Source organism: Pieris brassicae, unplaced genomic scaffold, assembly GCF_905147105.1.
Source record: "Pieris brassicae unplaced genomic scaffold, ilPieBrab1.1, whole genome shotgun sequence".
In the NCBI taxonomy this organism is placed as follows: Eukaryota; Metazoa; Arthropoda; class Insecta; order Lepidoptera; family Pieridae; genus Pieris; species Pieris brassicae.
This window is the reverse complement of record NW_025576220.1, coordinates 56,632-66,457: the sequence shown is the minus strand read 5'-3', so window position 1 is coordinate 66,457 and position 9,826 is coordinate 56,632. Positions and strand designations below refer to the sequence as shown.

General features: G+C 34.3%; 3 long non-coding RNA genes across 7 annotated transcripts; 1 reads left to right on the top strand and 2 right to left on the bottom strand.

Annotated features, from left to right (window-relative positions):
• Nucleotides 1-252: 252 nt before the first annotated feature.
• On the bottom strand, nucleotides 253-3,166 carry LOC123719825. 3 transcript variants are annotated; one of them, XR_006755915.1, is made up of 6 exons: nucleotides 3,083-3,166; nucleotides 2,696-2,930; nucleotides 2,349-2,487; nucleotides 1,657-1,700; nucleotides 1,029-1,211; nucleotides 253-592 (listed from the first exon to the last, which is right to left on the bottom strand). It is a non-coding gene; the product is annotated as an uncharacterized LOC123719825 (long non-coding RNA). The 3 variants fall into 3 exon arrangements; XR_006755916.1 differs by having other exon boundaries at nucleotides 3,040-3,163; XR_006755917.1 differs by lacking the exon at nucleotides 1,657-1,700 and having other exon boundaries at nucleotides 3,083-3,165.
• A 30-nt stretch (nucleotides 3,167-3,196) lies between these two features.
• LOC123719826 lies at nucleotides 3,197-6,415 on the top strand. 3 transcript variants are annotated; one of them, XR_006755918.1, is made up of 4 exons: nucleotides 3,197-3,682; nucleotides 4,072-4,208; nucleotides 4,358-4,482; nucleotides 6,311-6,415. It is a non-coding gene; the product is annotated as an uncharacterized LOC123719826 (long non-coding RNA). The 3 variants fall into 3 exon arrangements; XR_006755919.1 differs by having other exon boundaries at nucleotides 3,198-3,682; nucleotides 4,358-4,456; XR_006755920.1 differs by lacking the exon at nucleotides 4,358-4,482 and having other exon boundaries at nucleotides 3,199-3,682.
• A 406-nt stretch (nucleotides 6,416-6,821) lies between these two features.
• Nucleotides 6,822-7,843, bottom strand: LOC123719827. Its single transcript, XR_006755921.1, has 3 exons — nucleotides 7,564-7,843; nucleotides 7,109-7,483; nucleotides 6,822-6,881 (listed from the first exon to the last, which is right to left on the bottom strand). It is a non-coding gene; the product is annotated as an uncharacterized LOC123719827 (long non-coding RNA).
• Nucleotides 7,844-9,826: the final 1,983 nt, after the last annotated feature.

Genomic DNA, 9,826 nt, shown 5'->3' with positions numbered 1-9,826 from the left:
AGAGCATATCCAGACGCAGGCACTCTCTTCAACATACAGTTATTCGTTTCATAACGATTAACTTAATCATGGGAGTTACACTCCGAGAGCATAGCCAGACGCAGGCACTCTCTTCTACATACAGTTATTCGTTTCATAACGATTAACTAAATCATGGGAGTTACACTCCGAGAGCATAGCCAAACGCAGGCACTCTCTTCTTCATACAGTTATTCGTTTCATAACGATTAACTAAATCATGGGAGTTACACCCCGAGAGCATAGCCAGACGTAGGCGTAGCTGAGTCGGCGATGCCACTTAATTTCCCTGGGAGGTTGGAGGTTCCATCTGGCTGTTACAGGGATATTCAGTTGCGCAGCTAGGTTTAGTGTCTTCGAAGAATAATAATTTCAGCGTATTAAAAACGCTGCTACTAATTGCCTAAGCTAGTTTTTAATTGGACCGACGTGGGGTTTGGATCACATCCACAATTACAGATGTCAAGTATTATTATAATAAGTGTTTATACCTCTTTCCTGTCGGTCGAATCTCCGTTCAGTCGAAAAGCTTGTCCAGCGACAGTTGTTCCAGGGGCGTCTTGTCATCATTCATCTGAAGGTAAAATAAATTATATAATTACTAGCTGCCATAGAATGTGGTTTTAGATTTGAATTTGATTTACACTTCGGTCTAAGTAACACGTGGTTGGCTAACACCAAAAATTAAAAAAGTTCATACTTTAGCCTCAATAACACGTGGTAATCATGATATTGAATTGTAGCTTATATGACACGTTTGTCGGTTTACCATAGCAGTGCCATCTATTGATCACTTACTCAATTCAGTCGAATAATTGTGACTGTCAATTAATTATAGACAAATAATTTGCAATAAAATAAAATTGCGACTATAATTAAAGATCTAAGCTACCCTATCTCTTAAGTTGGACCAGACCGCTCACGGTGTGCCAATTTAATTTAAAATCGGTTAAGTAGTTTAGGAGGCCATCGCGGACGGAAGTACTTTTCAATAAAATTTTGAAACTTACTTTGGCAAATATTCCAACTGCAACCGAATGGCTTAAAATTTGATCTGCTAGGCGCTCTTTGATTTTCTGTTTGCCATTCTGTACTGGTTGTAAGTGGTGCTGGGTTAAAGCTGGAGCAAACACGGTTGGGATTCTCGCGATCTTTATTATAAAACTCCTCTATGTGGCTCCACTTTACTGTACCTGCAATGGAAGGTTATGATCTTATTCTCAAAACAATTTTAACCAATAACAGGTCAAGCGGCAATAAGAAAATAAATATGGTACAGCAGAGGTACATCAATTATTAGTTATTTTAATTAGGCAATAAGGCAATACTAACAACTACTTGATGCAGGGAAATAATTGCCAAAGGCCACTAGCGGATAAATAAGTCAATGGATGGTCATGGTTCAATGGATAAATAAGTCATAAAAAAGTTTTAATATCTTTCCGCTGTTCAATTAATTAAATTATTATACCAACCTATGTTTAGTTTTCTGTTTATTTGTATATCTAGTGTAAATTGGAAATACCGTTTAAAAAAAAATTAAATCTTTAAACATGCACTCAAGCAAACAAGCCAATGTAAATTTGTAAAAATTAATATTCAACCACATTTTGTATAATATTCTAAAGAAGTGGTTACCTCCTCGACAAGAGCTGCTGACTTGTCTGCTGTGTCACAATCTCCTGAGAAGTAAAATGCTATTGGCTGTTTCCAGCATTTTCGAACACCGATAACCATGAAAGTTCGACTATGGTTTGCTATCACACTAGAACGGCCTTAGCATTGAGTTTTACGTTATATGTCAGATTTTTTCTTATTGACATTTCATCAAAAGCCATTTTACATAAATTATCATTGACATCTTGGTCTTTTGTGATTTCTTTTACTGTCTGTATTACTGGGCTGTTGATTCCACATACCATTGGAATTTTGTTCAATAATGCCTTGAGAGAGCTGACAAAATAACCTAGTATTGTCTTTGGTTAACATAGCTTTTACACATTGAAAGAAACCAATTTTTTATACCGGATTAAAACTATTTGTATTATTATAAACTTATAATTATGTATAATAATCCAGTTAAAAAAATATTTTCTTTCAAAATAACCTAATCAATAATATAAAACAAAAGTTTGATTTCTTATAGATGCTCAAGACGTTCACTTTATCATCCAGTGTCCATCTCATTCCAGTTAATTTTCTTATAAAGTTTTTCAGTTGGCTTTGTAATAGTAAAGAAAATGAATTATTTAATGTGCTTTTTAATATTTCATTGCTAGGTTCGTTTGATGTTAGTACACTTAATATAGATCTTTTGGAGTTTTTATCACCTTGAAACTTTTTTCAGAGCCTCACTATTTCAGATAGATTTTTTCTGCATCTCTTAGACAGCGTTTGCTTTTGAGGTGTAAGTTCACTGAACTTTTTCACGTCCAAGTCCTACAAAATACCTTTGCTAGTTGATGGTTCCTGGAAAATATACAAAAATAATTGAATAAAAAATTCGAAAAAGATAACAAATCCAATAAGTGGATGGAGAAAATAGAAAACTTTTAATCATCCATATATCACCTAGATGTGTGTCAGAAATGTACTGCCTACCTACCTCTATGTAAAAAAGCATGACTATAAAAATTTGTCTATTTGACTTAGGTAGAATATGAATGTAAATACTCACTTGGATGTCATAACTTGCTCTATATGGACTACAATGTTTGTTTTTTAATTGGTCTATATCCTCCTCTATTCACTCTTAATCTAACTTGTTAAGTCTTTTCCTATCGCTGCTGGTAAATGAAGATTCATTCAAATGATTTTCACATAGTATCCTATGCTGGGCATTCACTGTTTTTAATGATTCAATGGATGTCCCATCACCATTAGGAAAACAAAATTTAGCCCAAACTTTAACACTAAAAATAAAGTTTTCATTAGACATAGTTAATAGTGAAGCTGTTTTGGATAATCTTTCCAATATGGACCGTCGATTTAAATGCCCATTTTTTTGTAGATAGTACTCACTAAAAGAAAGAGTTTTGCAAAGATTTAGGTTGCGCAAACTTACGGTTCATGAGATACATTTATTAAAACTTTTCACACAAATTGGTAAGTAACAACACGCAATTACAAAATATATTTGACAAATAATTGATGTCAAACGTCAATCACTTAGTGTAGGGTTCCGAAAATTTTCAAAGTATCGATACTACTCTGGTATCGACATTAAACTTTCTAATATGGATCATCGGTTTAAATGCCCATATTTGTTTTGTAGATAGTACAAAAGTTATTGAAAATATCGATACTACTCGGGTATCGATACTTTTTGGTGATCACTAAATTTGTTTTTAAGCCATTCATTTTGTTTAATGGCGTCCAGTCATCGTTTGTCACCCTTGCAGTAGAAATCGTTTTACGTACTCCTATAAACTTACAACGTTTGACTACCATGGCGTCTCCGAAGCCCATTGTTTGAAGAGTTAAGTGAAGTGCAAGTGTTGGACTCAAATTAGCCGCTTGTCACGGCCTCCTCTTCTGCGCCGATCCTTGACGAACCGGTTGCTGGTCCTAGTGGGCTGACTAGTCCTGGCGAGGAATTTGCTGCGATGCCCAGACTTACTAGGTCATCTGGCAGAAGGCTTAATCCTTACTCGGATGAGTTAAAGTAAGTTTTGATTTATGTTATTTCGGGTCAGGTTATAAAATAATAAATCATTAGTAAAAAAAAAAAAAAATTGCTTACTGGAATTTTGAAAAAGTTGGATTGCATAAGGTCTGTTGTGGATTTTAAAATGAAATTTATAGCTGAAAATATTTTTTTCATTGTTTGTAACTTTCTGTATTATCTAATTCTGTATTATCCTGTACTTTTTTAATATCAAAAAAGTACCCAAAACCGAATCAGAGCACCCCACTATCCACATGGTCTTGTCTGCCCTACCCCTAGAGTATATATAAAAGCTCCGAAGTAGCCGTCAACCCCCTCCCCGCCCCTCTAAAACCTCTAATATCGACGGTCCATATTGGAAAGATTAACCGATCTACTTACTTCAGAGGCCCATTCTCGGACGGAAGAGGGAACCTATGCAAGGATAAGGAAGAATCTTCTTTTGATGGTATACCGCATTTTGAGTATTTTCCCTACCATGTTTTGGCAAAGTACAACACAAAATCGTCAATATGACTTACCTGTAAGTGAAGTTTTATTATACATTGAGCTTTGAGACTTTAATACTACCCTCAGTTTTCATTTGATTGAAATTGTAACTACACGTGTGTAAATCCAGTTGTAATGTATCCTCGAACGAAGGCGTACATAACCAAAAGCGTCGCGTAACAGGTAACGCACGGCCGCCGCCCTAACGACCACTTGTCGCTGGATGAGACAATGAACTGCTGCAGGTATCGGGAGAAGATCCATCAAAGTCTAATACTCCAGGTGAAGACATACAGTTTGATCTTGCAGTAAGCTTACACTTTACAACTTTTATCTAAGTATTCTAATCAATGCACCCAATTTGAACCCAGAGGAAAAGACCGCAATCTCAAACAGGATTAATATAGGACGCAGGTTTCAAATGAAACCAAATGCTACAGCTACTTCTTGTTTAGCAGAGGCCACTCACAGTGTTCTTGTCTGCGGAAACAAGAAATATGTACCTATTAAAATTACTTATGGATACGGATTCCAATGTGACACACAATACCAAGACTCAGTCACACGACACAACTTTATTCTATATAGCCTTAAAAGATCTAAAAGAACAACTTCAAGGAACATAGGTATACAAGTACCTATTCAGTAAGCGATTAGTTGACTACAAGCTCGCATCAAAATCAGAAAAGGACAAAGAAGGTCAAAAAGAATTTAATCATAGGCAAAAGGGGAATCCAGGATGAAGGAGCTTGCTCACAGCCTACTATAGGCAGTCGCGTCCAGCGCCGCGCGCGCCACCTCGCGCTCACTGGTAGTTTATCAAAGAATGTTATTCACTTATTACTTGTGATACAACTCTATTATCGTGGATAAAAGGTTATAAAATACCTTTTTCTTGGTCAGCGATGTTCCTAAAAGTAAACTATATTCAGAGACTGAACAAAGCAAATTCGAACGATCTATAAATTACAACAAAAACACTCCCGCACAAGGCGTTAACCGACAGATAACCGTTTGGCACCGTTAGGTGGCTATCTGAGGGCCGCAGGTAAACCCGCGTTCATAAATTGAAGCGAAGCGACCAATGAGAGGGCGGCAGGCAGCAAGGCAGCGATCGGACAGCGCGTGCGCACTTGCAAGCGGCGATGACTCACACGGAGCGAGCGAGATGGCACTACAGCACTGATGACTCACACGGAGAGAGCACTGGAGCAGACATCCGCACGGGTCGGCGGTCGGAAGCGAAAGTGGCCCCTGCGCATGTGTCACAACCTCTTTTATAATCACAACTCCCTCCTCCGACTCGACCATCCCACTTCGGGAAAATGGTCGAGTCAATTCGTAACAACTCGTAAACAACCGAACGAGTCAAATGAGTAACTATTGCACATGCGCACTTGTAGCAAGATTCTTAAGAATATGTTTCATAAAAATGTTTAGAATTTAGAATAATTAAATTAATATTAGAAGCTAACACAAGAAATATTAAGTTTATGTCCTCCAGCTACACTGAATGTTTACAAAATATTCAGGACGCTAGAACACTTCTTGAAGCTAAAGGATTTATTGTAAATACTGAAAAGAGTAATGAAATTCTTGTAAATTCTTGGGTATATAATAAAATGTAGAACTTAAATCTGTTAATATGATAATAATAAACAAATTTTTCAAAATCTCGCACAATTAGATGGCTTACGTGCCTACCTCTGCCTGTCCAGCAGCAGAATATGGCTGGTTTTACACGAAGGGTCTAGAGAGTAAATATTTTAACCATCGATAGTTTTACCGGACTTACAATGGTATCGTGCGTCAGACCAACCTATAAATTAAATTAAATCGGTTGACTTTTGTTAAGAAATGTATAGTGATTCAATTCAATTTCCTCATCTTACTAAAATTACTAAAGAACTTTGGCGATGGGGCGAAGGCTTACACGGTTTCCTGGTCAATTTATTTAATGGCTTTCCATCGTTTGCTATCATATTTAAAACGTTAGGAAAAATTATTAACGGCAATGAGTTTGGCATCATATTTGTTTTCCTGTGGACTACTCGAACGTGGTGACCGCTTTTCAGAAGGCTCTTAGTTTCGGGAACCATAATTTTCTAACCTAATGAAACTTATCTCTCATTCCAGCAACCGAGAAGAGTGCCTTTGTCATCAGTGTCATCTATAATATAAAAAATGAATCGCAGAATGTGTAGGTAAGCGCATAACTATACAAAGCCTGAACCAATTGTACCAGTTCTGTTTTTTTAATGTTCGTTGAAGTTGAAGTTGATGGTTTTAACATTTTCATTGGTTTACATTTATAACATTTGTTTATAACATTGGATTACATATTAGTAATATATAAGAGTATAATGAAATAAATTTTATATTATGTTATGTTTTATTTATTTTTCCTAATATTTCATTACATTACATGGTTATGATAAATAATAATTTAATTTTATAGGTAGATTAACGACATAACTTATTAAAATTTTAACTAACTTTCTTCTAAGAAAAATAAGTACTAGTATTTTATATGTACAAAAGGACATTTAAATACAACATGTTTGTTTCTGCTAGAATTAAGAAGAATATATTAATTTTCCAAAATAATAAATAAAGCTTGTTCTTTCAGTTACGTCTTGATTTCCTTCATTAACTTCTTGACTTGAAACTGTATCAAGTGTTGGAACTAAAACTTCTGCCGGTATATCTACAAATTATAATCCTTACAAATATTTTGCATAACAGCTGTGGCAATAACAATAGCTTGAACTTAAGCTAGTAATAAATACAATGTTAAAGCGACATTTCCATACTCCAAATTTTCCGAAAAAGACAAATATTTTAACCTTACATCATGTTTCATTTGGGTCACATATCTTGCAACTTTTTGACATAGTATAATTATTAATACTCTAAATTATACTATATATTTACCTCTCTATAGTATTCCTATTCTTAATGTGTACTTCATCATATCTCTGGTCAGTCAGAGAAATGGTGTTAATGAATAAGGTATATTTGAGTAAGCACTATTAACAACCATCCAGTGATTTCTCAGTAGACCTGTACGATATTAAGCTATAAACAAATATACCTGTTAATTTAGTTGGCACATTTATCAAGTTCTACCTTCTTATCAATAAATTTGAATTAACTTGTAGAACTGAGTTTACAAAAGTTGTTGCATCATGAGCGGCACCAGGCCATGGGGAACAACATTAATATATTTTATTTCTGCATCACACACAGCTTGTACATTTAAAGAGAAATATCCTTTTCAATTACAATATTATTCACCAATTACGTCACCTAAAGAAAATAATGCTGCTTAAAATTATTACAACTTCATACTATAATGTACAATGTTAAATAATATATAAATTACTTACATGATGATTGAATTCGTAAATGTGGCATAACAAAAAACCACAAATAAAATATTTAAATTTTTTTGGTTCAACAGTTTATGTGCATGATAAGTTATATAAGACAAAATTCGATGTTAAGTCATGGAAAGGTATTCTTGTGGGATACGAACCAAACGGTTATAAAGTTTGGAATCCTAAATGCGAAAAATTTATTACTGTCAGAGATGTCATAGTAGATGAGACAAATTACTTCAATCCAGGCCTGCGTTACGACCTGAAGAGAATATAGTAAATTCTCATGATAATGTTAACATTGACATTTCAAAGTCAATAAAGTCTCAAAAAACTGACAGATATAAATCAGATACCTGTAAATCTGATGATTATGAAGTTCCTCAGAAAATTCGCAAAACTAACCATGACATCGTCGAATTTGAACAACCAAATGCACATTCTGATGATCTTTCAGTGGTCGTAAATAATGAGGACACAACCAGTTGTATTGAACCACGTAGGAGTGATAGGCTTAAAGTCGTCCCCCTATTTCTTATAAAGAAATCGATGATAACCTTATGTGTGCTAGTTCAATTTTGTGTAAAATACCAAATTCGTTTCAAGAGATTAAAACACGAGACGATAGAGTTCATTGGGAAGGTGCAATTAAATTCTCTATTTTTAAATAAAACATGGACTTTAGTACCACGGCCAGATAACAAAAATATTATAGATTGCAAATGGATGTTTAATATAAAAAATGATGAATTCGGAAAGCCTTTACGCTATAAAGCTCGACTCGTTGCTAGGGCTTTTAGCCAGGAATATCTCATAGACTATAATGAGACTTTTGCACCTGTTGCAAGAATAGCTAGTTTTAGATTTATTATTGCTTTTGCTAATCAATATAATTTACTTGTACATCACATGGACGTAAAAACTGCATTTCTAAATGGGGTACTACAGGAAGAAATATATATGAAAGTTCCAGAAAAAAGTTCCAGTCTTGCAAAAATGGTTATGTGTGTAAATTAAATAAAGCATTATATGGGCTAAAGCAAGCCGCTAGATACTGGTTTGAAATTTTTGAACAGTCTCTTAGGCGGGAGGGTTTTCAGAATTCATCAGTAGATAGATGTATTTATATACTAAATAAAGGAGATATACAGAAAAATATATATGTGGTACTTTATGTTGATGATTTGGTAATAGTGAGTGCTAATGTAAATACAATAAACAGTTTTAAAATATATTTAATGAGTAAATTTAAAATGACAGATTTACATGAAATTAAATTATTTCTTGGAATTAAAATAACTCGTTGCGATGATATGATAATGTTAGATCAAAGTGCTTATATTAAAACAGTTTTAAATAAATTTTGCATGCAGGATTGCAACAAAAACCTGCAACTACTCCTATGGATAGTAAACTCAATTATGAAGCACTAAACTCAGAAAAAATTACACTGCTCCATGTCGCAATTTAATTGGTTGTCTAATGTATATAATGCTATGTACTCGACCTGACTTAAGCACTAGCGTTAATATATTAAGTAGGTACACAAATTAAAATAATAAAGAATTGTGGCAATGCCTCAAAAAAGTGCTTAGATATTTAAAAGGCACAACTGATTTTAAATTATGTTATAAAAGGTGTGAATATAATAACATCTTAACTGGGTATGTGGACTCCGATTGGGGAGGTAATGATGTAAAGAGTACAACCGGGTATATATTTAAATTGTTTGAACATTGTTCAATAACCTGGACAACAAAGAAACAATAGTCAGTAGCAGCCTCCTCCACAGCGGCTGAGTATATGGCCTTATATGAAGCCTTTATGGCTTAAATCTTTGGTAAGGAGTATTCATATTGATATATCCACTCCTATTGTAATATATGAAGACAATTAACTGACAGACAGACATTTTTCTAGGGAACAAATAGAGAAAAATGTAATAAAGCTAAAATACATTCCCACAGGTCAACAACCTGCAGATGCGTTAACAAAACCATTACCAGCGGTTACGTTTCATGAAATGAGGAGAAACATGGGTTTACAATTATAATATTTAATGAGTTGGCTATTATTTGTTATTAATTTAATTATTCTGTTATATTCATTGTGTTCTGATAATTATATGTAATGTATATAATGTATCGAATTTAAGATGATGAAATGATCTGATAAGGTTTTTCTGGGTTTTCCCTTATCCGAGCAACAAATGTTGGATCATTATTTTTGTATTTTCCCAGACTCGCTTGGAAGTTATATAGTTCTGTTTAGG